The 15,625-nt window shown below is 42.8% G+C and overlaps 1 long non-coding RNA gene across 1 annotated transcript; it reads left to right on the top strand.

Annotated features, from left to right (window-relative positions):
* The first annotated feature begins 1,507 nt into the window (after positions 1-1,507).
* Positions 1,508-14,891, top strand: LOC122899030. Its single transcript, XR_006383089.1, has 3 exons — positions 1,508-1,530; positions 7,339-7,472; positions 14,855-14,891. It is a non-coding gene; the product is annotated as an uncharacterized LOC122899030 (long non-coding RNA).
* The last annotated feature ends 734 nt before the right edge of the window (positions 14,892-15,625 follow it).

Here is a 15,625-nt window from a genome sequence, read left to right as displayed (position 1 = left end):
ACAGGACCTGAGACCACACTGTCCCTGCCAGGGCTCCACCCCTTGCTTAGCCTCTGGAGCGAAGTCCCTCAGTGGAGCAGACTCTGCTCCAATTTTGTGCTCCTGCTCTACTGCTTGCCGGGAGCTGGTGCCCCCCACCCCCTCCGAGGTCTCTCTTCCCGTATATCACCTCGGATTCACTTCACACATTCTACCTTCTGGAAAGTGGTCGATTTTCTGTTCCTAGAATTGCTGCTCTTCTTCTCTTCTCTCTCCAGTTGAGTTTGTAGGTGTTTAGATGGTTTGATAACTGCTTAGTTGAACTCCTGGGACCTGATAATATTTCGGTCTCCTACTCCTCGCCATTTTGCTCCTCTCTCAACATGATTCATTTTTTTTAATCAGCAAAGACTAAAAAGGCTGAAAATATGACTGCTGAGAGGATCCCAAAGATCTAAGATATAAAAAGTTATGGGGTCGCCTGGGTGGCTCAGTGGGTTAAGCCTCTGCCTTCGGCTCAGGTCATGATCCCAGAGTCCTGGGATTGAGCCCTGCATTGGGCTTTCTGCCCAGCGGGGAGCCTGCTTCCTCTTCTCTCTCTGCCTGCCTCTTTGCCTACTTGTGATCGGTCTCTCTCTCTGTCAAATAAATAAATAAAATATTAAAAAAAAAGTTATGAATACCCATGAAAGTACTGAAAGGTGTGCTTCTCACACATCTGAAATATATATACCCAAACCCAAATTTGGACTTCCGGCAAAAAAACCCCAAATTTGCTTCAATTTATAAACCCTAGTGTATCTGTTTTCTGGGCTGCATTAACACATTACCACAAATGGGGAAGCATAAGACAACAGAAGTTTACTCTCTCATGGTTCTGGAAGCCCAAATCCAGCATCCAGGTGTTGCAGGCCTGTGTTCTCTTTGAGAACTTCTGGTGGTGGTTGCTGAAAATCCTTGCCTTCACCCTAGTCCATGCCTTCATTGGCACATGGCACTCTCCCTTTGTCTCCACCGTGTGAGGACACGAGTCAGATTGGACTAAAATCCACCCTACAGGAGCACCTGGGTGGCTCAGTCGGTTCAGTATTTGAGTTCAGCTCAGGTCATGATTCCAGGGTCCTGGGATTGAGCCCCACATCGGGCTCCCTGCTCAGTAGGGAGTCTGCTTTTCCCCTTCCATTTGCCTACCACCCCTCTGCTTGTGCTCTCTCTCTCTCTCTTTCTCATGAATAAATAAAATATTAAAAAAACCCCAAAGCCTAATCCAACCTACACCAGTATCACCTCATATTAACTTACACCTTAATTACAGCTGCAAAGACCTATTTCCAAATAAGGGCCATTTCCAGGTATCATGGGTGAGGACACAGGCATATCTTTTTGGGAGACACACTTCAACCCATAATTGTTAAGAATGCTCCTTTTCCCTCTAAGGGTCGTGTGAGATTCTATGAGTGGAATCACTTAAGATTTTCTTGTTTCAGGATATCCAGCTGAAGAAAAACAGCCCAACATGCATCCCTGTGGTTTTCTTCCCTCTGTGTTCAGGTAAGTGTAATAAGCATAAGTGGGAGGATCTTTAAAACCACACTCTCCAGCATCGCCCCTGCTGTCCTCCGAGTGAATCCTAGGAAAGAACTTGGGTCTGAGGACTCTGCAAATGGTGTTTCTTGCCACACAATGACAGATGCCACAACTGACATCATTTTGTCCCAATGCTATTTGAGTCCACACACTTACAGCTACTTTCTGGATCAGGCCTAAGCAACCCCTTCTGCTGTTTTTCACTGGGGGAAAAGTGTGCAAAGGTAATTTGAGGGCTTTTTTCCCTGCATGAATGTTGTCTTGGAGAGAGCAGGAGGGCGAGTGATTTGCACTACAACATACATCTTGGAACTGTTCACTTCTCTTGATTCCATCAGCTCCAACTGCCATCACTCACTCAGCTTTGTCCATTCTTTTTTTTTTTTTTTCTTTTTAAAGATTTATTTTATTTGGAGGGGGGCAGTGGGGAAGGGCAGAAGGAGAGGGAGAGAGGAGGAACACAAGCAGACCCCATGCTGAGTGTGGAACTCTACACAGGGCTTGGTCTCATGACCCTGAGACCAGACCTGAGCTGAAAGCAAGAGTTGGATGCTCACCCAACTGCGCCACCCAGGCGTCCCTGTCCATTCCTCACATGTGCTCAGATGGATTCCTTAAAAGCCTCAATCAAATCATGTCATTTTCTTGTTTAAATTTTCTATGATCCTTTTCTCTGTCCTTTGCATTTAAATGAATCCACAAGGCATGGTCTACCTATTTTCAACATTTGTAAGGACATCTTGGAATCAGCCAATTCTTTTGGCCTGACTTGGGTTATGCACCTGACCCTATGGCCAGGACAGATGTGACCCTCTGATAACCAGATCTCTAGGATAGGGAAGGGGTCAGTGCCATCCAGATCACATGCACTCCCGCAGGGGAGTACTGAGAACTTGAAGAAGATCAGTGAGCCATTGCTGGAAGAAAGGATGCCAGCAGGCTGTAAAGACAAATGTCCACCCCATGATGAGGGGCCAGCATGCGTCGTTCTCTGCCAGCCATCTGGCAGAACTGGGACAAATGTAGTAGCCTCAGGTCTGTGGGGAGGTGGCTGGGCAGAAAAGACATGAGGCAAGCGTTTACTTAAGAGTAAACCACAAGGGGGCGCCTGGGTGGCTCAGTGGGTTAAGCCTCTGCCTTTGGCTCAGGTCATGATCCCAGGATCCTGGGATCGAGCCCCACATCGGGCTCTCTGCTCAGCAGGGAGCCTGCTTCCCCCTCTCTCTCTGCCTGCCTCTCTGCCTACTTGTGATCTCTCTGTCTGTCAAAAAAAAAAAAAAAAAAAGAGTAAACCACAAGGAAGATGTGGGAATAAGGAAGACAGGAAAATGAAGAGAAAAACGAAAACAAAAACAAAATGAGCATTCGAAGCCCAGGGAAGGGTGCTACTCCCATTTTCTGGAGCATGTACAGTCCGAGTTCTAGAAATGCACATTGCTTCTTGCTCTAGATCGCGTCCAGGGTTGCGATCAGATGGGATGTGAGAGCTACAGTGCAGGGACCAGGTGGGTGGGAACTTCCTGCCTGCCTTCTTGGCTCTTTGTATTCACTTCCTCGGCGGTGGTGGGAGAGAGCCAGCCTGTTCTTTGGGTCGCCCTAGCCCAGAGAGGACTCCAGCACACACACTCCAGAGAGGGCATCACCCGTCTGGCTGGAGATGGCGAGCAGTGATCTGACTGCTCATCAGGCGGAGCAGTGAGCGTGGGAGGCCAGCCCGAGCTGCCGACACTAGAAACCCCACCATTCCTGGCTGGAGACGCTTCCGTTGGTATAGCAGCTTTGCTTAAAGCCACGTGTCTTCCTTCTGCAGCTCTGGTTTTCAGTTCTAGAGTTCTTTGTCATAATATGTTTACACTCGCAGGGTCAATGGCTGAGTAAATATTTTGTGAGGCAGATTTGTATCTTAGGGAAGCTGAATATGCATGGGATAATGCTTTTGAGTTGGCAGTGGGGCCTTTGGTGAGGAAATCCGTGAGATTTCTACCCACAGAACAGCCTGTGAAGGTTTGTTTGGGAAAGGGCTCGGGAAAGGGCTCCTAGCTCCACTCTGAAGGTGGCCTTGAAACCACATGCTCTCTGATGTCAGAACCGGAGACAGCCCCAGAACCAGCCACATGTGTCTGCCTCATGCCTCCTTGTTGCCGTCTCCCTACTCCTGAAATGAGACAGCCCATGTGACCTGTGGTAAAGAACTGCCAGGTGGCCACGCTCAGCACAGGGTCCCGTCCAGAAGACACATCCGTGTGACACCCACAAAGCATTGAAAATCCATCTAAATTATTACCAAAATCATTCCAAGAGAAATAGAGACATGCGCCAAGTTCATAGCAAAATGTCCCCAAATAGCACTCCATTCTTTCAAACCTTTCGGAGTCTCAGTTTTCTCATCTGAAGAGTCTGGAAAATAATTTTGTCCACTTTTCAGGGTTTTGGGGGGCATCAGCTGCAACAGTACCTCAAAAGGGCTGGGCATGGTGCTTAGCTCATATTAAGCTCCCGTTCTGGGTGTTGCAAGAATGCCAGGATCTCATAAAGTTCTCTTGGGCCTGAGAATGAACCTTGTGGATACAGCAACACATTGATCCACTCATGGACTCTGAACACTAGCCATTTGCCCACTGACTTCCTTAGAGGACACAGCCTCCTTCATCAACGAGTCTGGACATGGTCCGAGTCCCAAAGGAAAGATGTTTGCAGAGAGTTAGCTGGAGAGGGGCAGGCTTGCGGGGGGTTCCTCTGCTTATCGCTTTCTACTTGGGGTGCTTAGAACAATGGCCATCTCCAGCTACAACCAAAACCTTTGATGGAAGGTGCAGCATGATTGGGAAAAGTCAGGAATTTCCAAGAAACCATCCAGAAGGTTCTGATAACTGTTATAAAAGAATCATATTATTAATTAGGGCTCTCTCAACACCCATCCCAGCCTCCTTCCCCTTTCCTCCCTCTATTAGAAAGGCAGGAAAATGAAAAACTCACCTTCTTTGGATCCAAACTAGGAGTGGCCATGTGACATGGTCCAGCCAATCAAATGGAAGTGATCAAGCCCTAGGGATTTCCAGGAAGACTTCTCTTCCTCCTCCTTCCCCTCAGAAATGCAGATGTGATAACTCAAGCTACAATGAGTTCCTGAGGGTAATTCATGAGAATCACAGAGATTTCAATCCTGACATTGTAGAAGGAGTTGAATGTACACCATGAGAAGTCTACTGTACTTCTTGTACAAGAAAAAAAAAAAAAAAGAAAAGAAACCTCTTACATGCTTAAGGCATGTATCAGTTGGGTATAGTCTATGATTCCATAACAAAGAAATGCTAGAAATCAGTAGCTCAAACCAGATACTTCATTCTCTCTCCAGTGGAGCAGATTAGAGGTGATAGGTGCAGGGCAGGCAGGCTTCTCTGTTCCATGAATTCACCCAAGGTTCTGGCATGTTTTTGGTTGGGGCTTTACCATCTCCCAGAATGTTACTCTCTATGACATATTCCAGGTTGGCTCAATAGACCCATGCTTGCATTTCAAGCCCTTGAAAGGGGCTGGAGGCCAATTAGTTGCCTTTGTAAGGGGTATGACCCAGGAGCTGTGGAAGTCACTACTGCTCACATCCCATTGGCCAGACCTTAGTCACGTGGCCTTGCCTCGCTGCAAGGGAAGCTGGTAAGTATCGTCTGTGGCTGGGTAAATCTATGAGGGGGCGGGGAGTGATTTTATTATTAAAAGGAAGAACGAATAATGGATATTTGGTGACTGTTAGTTGGTGATGGTATTTTTTATTTTACCTAAATGTATTCTCTAATGAAAACATTAATAATAATAATAAAATCATTACATGTATTATGCTCTTATTATACAGTAGGTCCTATTCTAAATGCTTAAGGTTTAATGTTCCATTTATTCATAATTTAAAAAAAGATTTTATTTATTTATTTGACAGAGAGAGACACACAGAGACAGGGAACACAAGAAGGGGGAGTGGGAGAGGCAGAAGCAGACTTCCCACCGAGCAGAGAGCCTGATGTGGGGCTCGATCCCAGGACCCTGGGATCATGACGTGAGCCGAAGGCAGACGCTTAACAACTGAGCCACCCAGGCACCCCTTATTCATAATTTCTAATGTAGAGAGGTTTAGAGGATAATTATTGCAGAATCTTTCTTTAGAGCAAGGTTATTCCTGGAAATCAGACAAAGGACTTCCGGGTGGTTCGTCATGACCTAAGCTCACTGGAAATTATCCTGGATGTTATGAACACAGAAACCGAGGATAAAATTATTTCAGAATTGGTTTAATTATAAGGTATGTGAGTCACAAGGGCTCTTCAAGTGGCCTTCTGTCGGGGATCTAGCAGAATCTAGCATGAGGATCCTTATTCAAAAATTATGAAGAATTTCAAGATGGCGAGGGCAGAGTGTTGAGCCAAGTTCAGAGCCCTTCTAAGTGTGGGGCACAGGGTGACTGCTCAGATCACACAGCCATGAGGCCCAGAGTTAGCAGAGGGGATGCCACCATCCTCAGGACAGACAGTAGATGAGCAAAGACTGTGTGAGTCCTTGGTAGTGAGATCTGGGTTCCAGTGTTGACACTGCCACTTGCCAGGTGTCTGGGATCATCGATGACATGTTCTGAGTGGTGGGGTCATCTGTAAAGTATTAAGGACCAATCATATTAAGCTCAGTGGGTGGCACGTCATTGCCCTTAGGAAATGACAGTTCTATTTTCTTTTTATTCTTTCTGGGTTAACATATTTACTTGCATACTTCCTCTGTCTGGAATGCTATGGAGAACGCCACAGTCTGTAGGACGGGGCGAGACCAGCATGTGATTCTCAGTGTGCAGTCACTTGCACGGAGCCATGCTGATACCACAGTACCTCTTCTACGACAGTCCCGTGCCAACGGAAGGGAAAAAATGGCTTCATTCCCGTTGCCAAATTCCCCGCCTCTCCATGCCTTTGGAGTTTCCAAAAATGAAAGTAAAAATTCATTTCTCAAATGGCCCGCATCCTCTTGGCAGTAGGCTAGTGAAACCATCATGATCCCATGAGGCCCCCGGGTCCTGCAGCAGATGGAAGCAAACAGCTCTGAGCCCCTGGGAAGGGGCAGGCACTCCAGGCAGCACCTCGAGGGAGATTTGTATAATGTGCATCTGTCAGACAGTCATTTGGAGTTTGCAGGTTAGCAAGTGGCACCTGCGTGCCCAGGAAGCCACGCCTGCTCCCAGGAGAGAAGTGGTGGCCTATGGTCTGGGGAGGCGCTGGGGCAGGAGGGCATGGCCATGCATTTCCAGGCCCTTGGTGAGCTCTCTCCTGGAGCCAGGAATCAGTGGGTATCATGTGGAGGGTTTTGCTTTGTTTTTGTTTTTAATGAAAATTGTGGCTTTCTATCCTGGTTAAGTGAGGAACATGTTCTTTCTATTGTTCTTAAAGCAGTGCTCAGAGGCTGCCGGGTTCCCACCGTCCAGGTAGAGAAGCAGCACAAGGCATGTTCAGTGATCAGTGGTCTTGCCCACTGGACACGATTTAATCAGGGGTTTAATCAGATGCTGATTTCTGAACCAGGCAACATGAACACAACCTCTGCTTATTGGAACAGACAGTGCTTAAAACAACCTGAGAAACGTGTTGATTAGGAGCATGGTAAATAATTAGGAGCTGCTGTGTTTTGGTTTTGTTGTATTTTTTTTTTTTAATGGCATGGTGTGAAGAAGTCTCAGAAATGAATAAATCAGAAGGGGTCATGCAGACAGTACATTCTTATGTCTCTGATTTCCATTTCCAGCTCTCCAGGTTATGCTGGTGTATTTGGCCTTGGCGTGTGCAAGTGGCATTGGAGTCCCGGGCTCTGAACACACAAAGAGTGAGTTCGACGCTCTCCCAGAGCTCTTTCTCCTACAAAAGGAGGTATACAAGAAGGTCAGTTCTTTTGGTTCAACTGCACAAACAAATCCAAATGGCTGCATAATCATTCCCACCTCCTCTTGCCCCAGGTATACCCCCTGGGGAATATACAGCAGTCGGCATTACACTTTGAACTTCGTAGTCTACAAAAGTCAGTTGTTCTCTCCAGCCAGTCCTGGAACCCTCCAGTGGTCTGATTAAGTTTTCCTGCTGCTATTTAAATGCCAAGGCAGAGACTCAGCATTTACCAAAAATAAATGTTGAGGTGAAGACTTGACATTTATTTTCCAAGTGAGAGGCCATCTTCCCATCACAGCATCCAGTTTGTTAGATATTCTTTTTATTAGAACAAATGATTCATAGGAGCAAATAAATATAAACCAGCTTATTAAGCTGACAGACTAACATGACCTCCATTTGCTAGGCTTTTATTAAAAAGGTAGGTTCTGGTTTTTCAGAGGGATTTGAACTTGCTCAGTTATGACTCTCAGAGTAGGGCAAGGTCATGGTCTCTTGTAGATTGTCTGATGCACAAATTTGTTGTATCTCTCCGTCAAGCTTTATTTTGTGAAGACTGGGGTACGATGATACTGAAGGAAAGTAATAGAAAATGGAATAAAGCACTGGAGTGAGGGACTCAAATCCAAATCAGGATTGTAAGAACCTCCTTTGAACAGCCCATCACAGTTCACTGGTGGGGTTTTGGAGAATGACTGCGTGAATTAGTGTGAGAACCGAATGGTGCTTGGCCTAGACAGTTTGGATCCTTGACAGCATCTTAGTGGTTGTATCACTGCTTGACCCTGTCTTTGTGGATTCATGTGGTCAAACCCACTCTGCCTCTCACCCTTCTTGGTGGTATTTGTTCTACTTACCTCTCTTCTTTCTTACTGTCCACTTAATGCAGTTGATGGGGATGACTGGGATCGGAGGGGTCTGTGATCAGTCTGGTAGAGGACCAGACACCATTCTGCCATAAACCTCAGGGAAAAACTTCTGAGCAAGACTGGTTATGTAATTTGTGGGGTCCAATGAAAAAATGAAAACTGGGACCCTAATTCAAAAATTATTAAGAATTTCAAGATGGTAATAGCAGGATTGTGCATAGGGTCTTTCTGAGCAGAGGACTGTGTGATCACACAGGTGACATGCCCATGAAACTGGCCTTACCTCTCAGGGTGGCGAGCATGGGAGTAGGTCCTACTGTCTCGATCTTGGCTCCACTTACTGAGAAAGTAGTAAGGAATTGTATATCTCAGAATTGGAAGGGCAGCCTCCCACCCTTCCTGCAGTAGGAAGGGTATATATAGCCTTGATGGAGTGGATCTATGCTCTGGGAAGGGATAGCTTTCCAGACAGTACCATATTAAGCTCTGGGGGGAAAGCAGATGCAGAGTGCTGGTCCCAGTGTCTGGTTAAAGTAGATTGTTCAGGGCCTGAAAGGAAAGTTGGTGAAGGACTAAGTTCCCTGCTGGGTCTGCTCCAGCCCTGATGCCCCTGCCTGCTCCTTGATCCCCTCCTCAATCCCAGACACTAATGAATCACTGAAATGGCACTACCAATCAACCTCAGCCAGCCTCTTACCTTCAATATGAAGACAATTCCGACAGCACCCAGGGAACCAAGGAGAAGATACAAGGGGAATTATCACCTCCATCCCTGCTTATTTGAGACAAATCACAGGCCTGGGAAGACCCGCTTCAAAACAGAAAAGCCAACAACAGGGGACTCATGAAATATGATACGTGGCAGGCAATAATATGAACATATATTTGAAGAGATGCAGTTTAGATATGAAATCCTTATAAGAATGTAAAAAATACTTATAGGAAAGAGGAGACAATAATGAGACCAAAATAAAAGACATGTTGGCATAGGTAAGACAAAAATTTGTGGAAACACATAATGCCAAAATAGAATTTAAAATGATGTTATGATCATTTTAGAGTAGGACTGGCACTGTTGACAATTTTTATCAGATGTGGACATTAGGCTTGAGAAAAACCTCCTGGATGCAGAGGAAAGGTCAAAGAGAAGTTAATCAGAGCAATGATAATTGCTATGGAGATAAGATTACAGAGCTATATGAGTCTAAGTAGAGTTGCTCAGTAAGATAAGAAATATTCAAAGATATAATAGAAGAAAACTGTCCTGAACTGAAGAAAGATCTGAAACCCCAGATTGGAAGAGTACTCCGTGTATAGGTAAAATTAATTAAAAATCAGTCAAGCAGAGAGAGTCAATTATCATATGGTTTCACTCATTTGTGGAGCATAACCAATAGCATGGAGGACAAGGGGCGTTAGAGAGGAGTAGGGAATTTGGGTAAATTGGAAGGGGAGGTGAACCATGAGAGACTATGGACTCTGAAAAACAGTCTGAGGGGTTTGAAGTGGCGGGGGGGTGGGAGGTTGGGGTACCAGGTGGTGGGTATTATAGAGGGCACAGCTTGCATGGAGCACTGGGTGTGGTGAAAAAATAATGAATACTGTTTTTCTGAAAATAAATAAATTGGGAAAAAAAATTGCCAAGACTGAGACTAATATCCATGTCTTGAATTTTCTTGAATTTTTAAAGCATTCTTGGTTACTTAGAATGGGAAAAAAAGTCAGGCTGGCTTTGGAATTTTCTGCTATGTTAGATTCCATAAAGCAATGGAACAATATTCGTAGAGGTTTGTGAGTAAAAAGACCTGTGAAGAATTCTGTGGTATCAGTCGAAGCAGACACTTTTTCTGCCCTGTACCAGGTTCTCTCTGGATGCCTATGATTTCAACTACCTGTGTGGCACCTGTGGTGGCAGTTCCCAGACGTGCTGCCAGCTTTCCACTTCCAGCGATTTTGAGGGCTACCTGCCTCTGGGCTTTTTCCAAAGATGAGGAAGCCAGAAGTGAGAGAGAGTTAATGTTCCTGGGAGCAGCTTGGCCAAATGGAGATGGATTGTTTTTATTCTTCTGTCTTTCCTTGCTTCCTTCCTGCTGTTCCCTGGGAACGGCTCCCAAGTAAGCTACTCACACCCAAGTCTTCATCTCAGGCTCTCTTTTGGGAAAAACCTACATTAAAACCTCTACTAAGCTGTTCTTTTTGTATGAAAGCAACAGAAAGAAATTCTCACATATTAAAGGACTCAGAAGATAAACAACTAAGTACTCTTGGTGATAAAATTATATGAACATATATTGTAGCCAATGAGAGATGAGCAAAGGCGAGACCTCATGAATGAGGCAATGTGTGATGAAAATTTGAAAAGGACCAACAGAGAGCATAGAAACCAATTAAGCACGGAATTATCCAAACGACTGTAGTAAATGTGGTCTTAAAGCAATGTAAATATTACAACTCTGGAAAATAAAAGACAGTGAAAAACAACATAATAATAAACACCAAGAAATATTGTCTCTTGATGTTGATTAGCCAAGGTTCATAGCATAAAATAGAAATTTTATGAGACTGACACGCTACCTACTGCGCTAACGAGGCACCTTAAAATAGAAATTTTAAAGTCTAAAAGCTACACCACTAAGATTAAAACAATCTTATCTCTTCTACCTCTGGTTCTGAGTCCTCCAGTTCCTCATCCTGTAAACAACTACCTTACTAGATTACTTTGCATCTTTCAAAAATATTCAATACATATTCCAGAAATTCCATACTCCCCTCCTTTTTTTCCGACAAATGGCACTAGAGATCTTTCCTTTTCCCGCTTAGTGAATTTTGAATAGTACGTTTTGAAAATCATTTCATTACAACTGCAGAATATTCCTTTGTATGGATGAATCTCAAGTTATTTCTTCAATCTCCCATGATGGCCCTCTAGACTATTGCTAATGTATTGACATTTTAATAGGGCTCCACTGAATAGCCTTAGCACAGGTATGGGGTTACCTGTTCCCTTCCCCCTTGGAACTCTCTCCCCTGGAGGTTTCTGTGATACTGTGCTTTTCATCAGTCCTGAGACTTCTCTAGCTGCACCTCTTTCTTCTCCTCTGCTAACTCCCCTTGTTCCCTGAATTTCCCTGGCGTTACTTGGAGCTTGCTCCCGGGATTTCACTTCTCTTTCTACACTTTCTCTCTAGGTAGGCTCATCCGTTCCGGGGCTTCAGAACCATCTATATGCTGATGAGTGTCCAAATTTCTACCTTCAATCACACTTCACTTCTGAACTTCAGTGCCTGCATGATACCCTCACTCATTTCTCCCACAGACACTATAATCTTACACCCCAATAGGACTCTGGAAGTTTCCCTCTAACCCTTTTCATCTCCCAGTCCTCCCCAAATCATATAGCCATAGCAACATCTTTTTAGTTTCTCAAGCCAAATCCTGGATACAATTCTCCATCCGAAATATATCTACCATCCTACCATTTTCATCTCGTCAGTGCTACCATTCCTGTAGACTGCCGCCATCTTTCTCATGGTCCATGGCAAAACCCTGGCCGTTCTGTCTCTTTCCACCCCTGCCTCAACAATCTGCTCCCCATTCAGCAACCAGGGGACTTTGAAGGTTGTAAGTCAGACTTCTGTCTCTGTGTTATGGCAGTTGTCACACTGTAATGTATGAGTTGTTTTTGGGTTTGACCCTCTGCAAGATGAGGGTTCCTCTTGAGACACAACTTACCATTGACTCTCCAGCTACTAGAACACTGGGTCTATCTATTAAAGTAGGAAATCCATATGGAACTGAGTTTCCAAGTTACAAAGAGGAGCACATTTAAGTTAGGTGAAGAAGACATTTTCTGAATCACTCCTGAAACATGAAGGGTCTGCTAGGGCAAATATTGGGTACCTTGACCCATGTTCCATCTCAACTGCCTTTCCTCTTCTCTCATTCTTTGACCTTTAGGTGACTTGAGAGAGTGCTTTAAGTGAAGCAAAGATCTCTTTCTGGTCTACCATGTTTCTGAGTCTTTGGAAAGGTCCCCTGTCAGTGTGCATGGAATGCTTAACAATGAAACGAGAGTCCTGCTAGACTTTCAAGATTTTGTGTTATTATTGTATTTGTGAACAATAATGATTATCATGATCCATTCCTCTGTATAGACATTTTAAATACTGGTTAAGCAACTGAGAATTAATTTGTTGGTAATGAACATTTTCAACTTCATTAGATACTCAGAAGCCTACTACATTATCATTATCTGGATGCTAAATTTTAATTGCATGCGCCTGGTCCCTCAATAATTAACACATTGTATATCCCACCTAATTCGCAAACTAATTGTCATTTCTTAGATCTTAATATTACTTGCTAATTTTGCCAAGGATAAAAAAAAATCTGACTGTCAAAACTCCAGAGAAAATGACATTGTACAGGCACAATAGTGACAAAACAAGTTAATTTATTGCAAAGTCACTGAGAGAAGGAGTTTTTAATTGCATATTTGTTACCTTCATAAAAGACATAAATGGCTTTTTAGTTACATATTTGCTTATTTCCTACATATTAAAAAAGTGTTAACAAGCCTGATTAAAATTAATTGCAAGGTCCAAGATCTGAGCGGAGATACTACCATTAGCAAACTTCTAATTGAAGCCGAAAGAAGAAGAATGCGAGGAGATGCTGGGTGGAACGGGAATTGGAACAGATGTTTGACTGTGGAGATGGAAAATAATTAAATGACCTGCCAAGAAAAAGAGAACCTAAAGAGCAAAATCAAACTTGATAATAAATAGGAAAAAATTTATCCTAACCATATTAACCATCAGGAACAGTGATTTGCTTCTAAAGGCTCAAGATGGAACCATAACCAATATTCTCAGACAACTTTAAAAGAAACCCACTCTGTGATGATTGTCTGGAAAGCTATAATTGTGAAAAGGCTTCTCACGTCACACAGTCACTTGGCAACTTTCCAAATCAATGTTGATTCCTTCTATAAGCAGCAGGTTCTATATGAGTTTCTATTGACAAAACATGGCCTCTTTGATGACCTGAGACTGCCATATGTTTTAGAGATACAGGCAGATGGGAAGTACTCTAACGTTTTATTTTCATGGTTGGTTGTTGGTGGTGTTGTTTTGGTTATTTCTAATAAGAAAGAATACTCTCATTCCTGATGTGACACTTCCCTAGTACTGTTTACATCCAAATGTCCTTCAATCCTGTCACTATGCACGCAAAGGGAAGATTTTTTAAGCATTAACACATTAGCTGTGTCTCCAAAAATGAGAAGCAGCTTTCCTTGGTAATGACAGATAACAGAATATGTCTTCTGAAACAGGGTTTCCCCAGGAATAGGATTTTATAAGAAGAAAAATGGCCATGTATAGATATACCATGTGTAGAAGGATATGTAGATGCCCATATGTCCCGTGAATCACTTACACTGTTCACTTGTTCGACTTGCTGTTGTGGTACATTTGAACCAACGTGGCTTTTCATTGTTTCCGCAAAAAATTAGAGGAGTCATCCATCCTGTTTATAGAGATTTTTTTCTACAAGATTATTCATTGATTGGAAATCCTCTTATCCAAAGCAATTAACAATGGCTATCTGTCAGTTCATTGAAAAAGTTGGCTAAAGTAGGGAATGGTTAAAGATGACATGAGGATTATACTCAAAATATTTTATTTTTACTTAAGACTTATTTATATGCATTAATTTACTAATATTTTCACACGAGGCTTTTTCTGAGACTGTGGGCTTGTTGATTGCATTCCATATTGGCTTTCTCACATTCAACAAATCCATAAGGCATAGCCTATCATTTTGGGAGTTAATTTCTTTAAACTTCCATATTGGCTTTCTCACATTCAGCAAATCCATAAGGCATAGCCTATATTTCGGGAGTTAATTTCTTTAAATTTCAGCAAGAATTTCAAAGTAATTGTGAAGTAATTTAAGTGCAAGATTATTCTAGATTTAATTTTTGCCCATCTTGTAGAGTTTTCTCTTCCGTAACTAATAGAACATTAAAAAGATGCCTCACCCTTCTCCAGCCTTTTCAAAGGCTACTAGATTTAATTCAGCAGTCATTCTACTTGCCTGGGGCATTTGCTAAAGGTTATACAGATGTATAAGCAAGCTTCTAGTTTAACAGATAAATTTGGAAATAAGTAGTGGGAGTTGATGTTCTGTAAAAAAGTATATCTTGGTGACAGAAAACTATAAAGATATCAAAACCATTTCTGTAACATATTTAATGACCCAGAAAATAGTTCACGATATTTTAAGTGAAAAAGCAGTTTACAACACAAGTCTAATATTATCCCATGTTTGCAAAATAAGAAAATGTGTATGTGCAGGAGATTCTATAGTAGGTTACTAAAAATATACTGAAATATCAACAGTTTATCTCTGAATAGTGGAATTAAAGGCAATATTTATTTTCTTTATGCTTTTCTGTAATTTCAAAATTCATCTATATTGAATAAGCATTCCTTCTGTCTTATACAGGATACATTTTAGTTCTACGCTAAAAAGCAGATGAGTGTCATTTCTGGTAAGTCTCTTAAGGAGCCTCTATCCAAGGTATTCTGCTGGTCTTTGCACCTTTCTAAAGGGACAGTCTGAGGAAGTGACAAATCCATTAAGGGAAGCGATACCTCCTGTGAACTGGCGGCAACTTTAGAAGTTGAATTCCTAGCCAGAGCACATGCCCTTCAGTCTTAAATTCTCTCTTGGTGCCAAAGACAGAGACATGGTTGATGGATTTCCAGGACCTATTGTTTGGAACACTTAGTGATTCAAGGCAGAGAACCAGTTCTTTTTTAGCCTAGGTAAAATCTTTGACTTTTGAGAGGGAAATTTAGGACCCATCCCACTTCATTCCAGGTACCAAAGGGAGGAATGTATTCTATAGAATTAAACTATGACAGCTTTCCTACAACATTCAAATTTACAGAACAAAAAATGAATGTATGAAACTCATGGCTATTTGGAAATCCCAATTTTGATTAGAAAAATTTAGAAGACCGAGACCCAAATGTGTCTCTCCAGTGTTGGGCAGTGTGCCCTAAAAAGGGCATTCCCATGCCCTGGGGCCAAAGTGTAACCTGAGAATTTCTTCCTGGAGATTTTGCCAAGGTGTATCAAAAGTTCTAAAATATAATTTATTTTGATTCCATAACTCTACTCTCGTTGTTTCCATAGGATACATATCTTTTTTTTCCCAATTTATTTATTTTCAGAAAAACAGTATTCATTATTTTTTCACCACACCCAGTG

Source organism: Neovison vison, chromosome 2, assembly GCF_020171115.1.
Source record: "Neovison vison isolate M4711 chromosome 2, ASM_NN_V1, whole genome shotgun sequence".
NCBI lineage: Eukaryota > Metazoa > Chordata > Mammalia > Carnivora > Mustelidae > Neogale > Neogale vison.
Note: the sequence above shows the minus strand (reverse complement) of the source record. Positions and strands in the feature narration are given on the sequence as shown.